Source organism: Schistocerca gregaria, chromosome 10 (genome assembly GCF_023897955.1).
Source record: "Schistocerca gregaria isolate iqSchGreg1 chromosome 10, iqSchGreg1.2, whole genome shotgun sequence".
NCBI classification, from domain to species: domain Eukaryota; kingdom Metazoa; phylum Arthropoda; class Insecta; order Orthoptera; family Acrididae; genus Schistocerca; species Schistocerca gregaria.
Window position 1 is genome coordinate 97,766,389 of NC_064929.1, and position 3,327 is coordinate 97,769,715.

The 3,327-nt window shown below is 48.8% G+C and overlaps 1 non-coding gene across 1 annotated transcript; it reads left to right on the top strand.

Moving 5' to 3' along the window:
• The first annotated feature begins 2,309 nt into the window (after positions 1–2,309).
• Positions 2,310–2,382, top strand: Trnaa-ggc (transfer RNA alanine (anticodon GGC)). Its single transcript has one exon. It is a non-coding gene; the product is annotated as a tRNA-Ala (tRNA).
• Positions 2,383–3,327: the final 945 nt, after the last annotated feature.

The window sequence follows — 3,327 nt, forward strand, 5'->3', positions numbered from 1 at the left end:
TGTGTCTGCTGATAACAGATGCCGTAGCAATCAATACATGGAGTGAGTTGTATGTTTTGCGATAGTCTGTCTCTGACAAGCAAGCAAAGGTGACATAGGTGCGAACACAGGAAGCTGGCAGACCCTCGCTGCCTGCAGACACCGAGCAGCCACACTAGGAGGGCGGCCTAAGCCGTAGGCGAAATGTGCTCATTCGATTTGGCGCAACGTCGAACTATAAATAATGCTGTCACTAGCGTGAGCGTTGCGTGAGCGTCGTGGAAAGTCGGAAAAGTCGGCTGCGAGGGTGAGTGCCAAGTTTGGGGAGCGTTTCGTAGTATGCGCAGTGCAATGGAGACGCGGAAACTTGTTGTGGCCCAGTGTTTTGCAGTTGGACGACAACATTGGTACACAGTAGTAAAGAGCGAGGCACTGAGTTGGCATGAATAATGGAGTGCACAATGGGGCTCGAGATGTGTTTGTTACCTCAGGTGCTGTATGATTGTCGACAAGGACTGTAAACGGAGCAATTTGTGACGGCTCTTTCAATTTAAGACGTTAAAAACAGACGGAATTTGCATTTGTAATACCAGAGCATCGAAACTACTTGGAACTTTTGTGTATATGAACGGGTCCGCGCCTTTGTACTCTGCTCCCTTCACCGCTACAAACCAACCAACCATCGTGTCCGTGCGCATCTGAGTAGGAAAGAATGGGGAATAGCGCAGTTTGCTCGTGCATGGGGCGTAGCTCAGTTGGTAGAGCGTTCGCTTGGCATGTGAAAGGTCCAGGGTTCAAGTCGCGGCGCCTCCATTTCTTGTGGTCAGTGCATGGTAAGTGTTGGTCGCGGCGAACCTAAAGGCACGCAAGATGTTGCAAAGCCAGCGTCACAGTCTGATATGATGTATACTGACGTAAGGAGAGCAAGATATAAGTGTGGGGACCGGCTGTTATCGAGGTGTCATCGAGTGCAGATCTGTCTTAGGTATCGCGGCTTAACCTCATTTAAGTATAGAGGGTGGACAACACGTTGGTCTTACTCAGAGCGGTGTCCGAATTCTATTTTCGACGTTATACGTGCCACTTTCATTGTGGCCAACTACGATTCGATACAGAATGCACGAAACCTGAAAGACACCCTAACGGATACATAGAGAGTAGTGTTTGTCTGCTGAATAATGGGAGTGCAAGGGTCTGTGTCGTCTATATGGCTATATGTTGCACCATTAGTCTTCGGGTGGGCGGGCGTAGCTCAGATGGTAGATCGCTCGCTTAGTATGCGAGAGGTACTGGGATCAATACCCAGTGCCTCCAGAATTTTTAACACACCTACATGCGCACCTTGATATGCAAGTGGAATAATTCACAACCAGCAGATGTGTCTAGGAAGATACAAGCGAATGATTAGCATCCACAATTGACAAGCGTGCTGTTATTAGTGCGCAGGAAGCACCCTCCTCCCACGCCTACACTTAATTTAGAAACAGTACAAGTGTTCCCGTAAGATTCTCAAGCCTATGTCGGAAAGATCTGCCTTGCGCCGAGTTCACGTAAATCCCACTGTACATTCCTATTCTTTGCGTGCAGTCAGCTGCTACTGGTGTTGCTAGTTGTGTCTGCTGATAACAGATGCCGTAGCAATCAATACATGGAGTGAGTTGTATGTTTTGCGATAGTCTGTCTCTGACAAGCAAGCAAAGGTGACATAGGTGCGAACACAGGAAGCTGGCAGACCCTCGCTGCCTGCAGACACCGAGCAGCCACACTAGGAGGGCGGCCTAAGCCGTAGGCGAAATGTGCTCATTCGATTTGGCGCAACGTCGAACTATAAATAATGCTGTCACTAGCGTGAGCGTTGCGTGAGCGTCGTGGAAAGTCGGAAAAGTCGGCTGCGAGGGTGAGTGCCAAGTTTGGGGAGCGTTTCGTAGTATGCGCAGTGCAATGGAGACGCGGAAACTTGTTGTGGCCCAGTGTTTTGCAGTTGGACGACAACATTGGTACACAGTAGTAAAGAGCGAGGCACTGAGTTGGCATGAATAATGGAGTGCACAATGGGGCTCGAGATGTGTTTGTTACCTCAGGTGCTGTATGATTGTCGACAAGGACTGAAAACGGAGCAATTTGTGACGGCTCTTTCAATTTAAGACGTTAAAAACAGACGGAATTTGCATTTGTAATACCAGAGCATCGAAACTACTTGGAACTTTTGTGTATATGAACGGGTCCGCGCCTTTGTACTCTGCTCCCTTCACCGCTACAAACCAACCAACAATCGTGTCCGTGCGCATCTGAGTCGGAAATAATGGGGAATAGCGCAGTTTGCTCGTGCATGGGGCGTAGCTCAGTTGGTAGAGCGTTCGCTTGGCATGTGAAAGGTCCAGGGTTCAAGTCGCGGCGCCTCAATTTTTTGTGGTCAGTGCATGGTAAGTGTTGGTCGCGGCGAACCTAAAGGCACGCAAGATGTTGCAAAGCCAGCGTCACAGTCTGATATGATGTATACTGACGTAAGGAGAGCAAGATGTAAGTGTGGGGACCGGCTGTTATCGAGGTGTCATCGAGTGCAGATCTGTCTTAGGTATCGCGGCTTAACCTCATTTAAGTATAGAGGGTGGACAACACGTTGGTCTTACTCAGAGCGGTGTCCGAATTCTATTTTCGACGTTATACGTGCCACTTTCATTGTGGCCAACTACGATTCGATACAGAATGCACGAAACCTGAAAGACACCCTAACGGATACATAGAGAGTAGTGTTTGTCTGCTGAATAATGGGAGTGCAAGGGTCTGTGTCGTCTATATGGCTATATGTAGCACCATTAGTCTTCGGGTGGGCGGGCGTAGCTCAGATGGTAGATCGCTCGCTTAGTATGCGAGAGGTACTGGGATCAATACTCAGTGCCTCCAGAATTTTTAACACACCTACATGCGCACCTTGATATGCAAGTGGATTAATTCACAACCAGCAGATGTGTCTAGGAAGATACAAGCGAATGATTAGCATCCACAATTGGCAAGCGTGCTGTTATTAGTGCGCAGGAAGCACCCTCCTCCCACGCCTACACTTAATTTAGAAACAGTACAAGTGTTCCCGTAAGATTCTCAAGCCTATGTCGGAAAGATCTGCCTTGCGCCGAGTTCACGTAAATCCCACTGTACATTCCTATTCTTTGCGTGCAGTCAGCTGCTACTGGTGTTGCTAGTTGTGACTGCTGATAACAGATGCCGTAGCAATCAATACATGGAGTGAGTTGTATGTTTTGCGATAGTCTGTCTCTGACAAGCAAGCAAAGGTGACATAGGTGCGAACACAGGAAGCTGGCAGACCCTCGCTGCCTGCAGACACCGAGC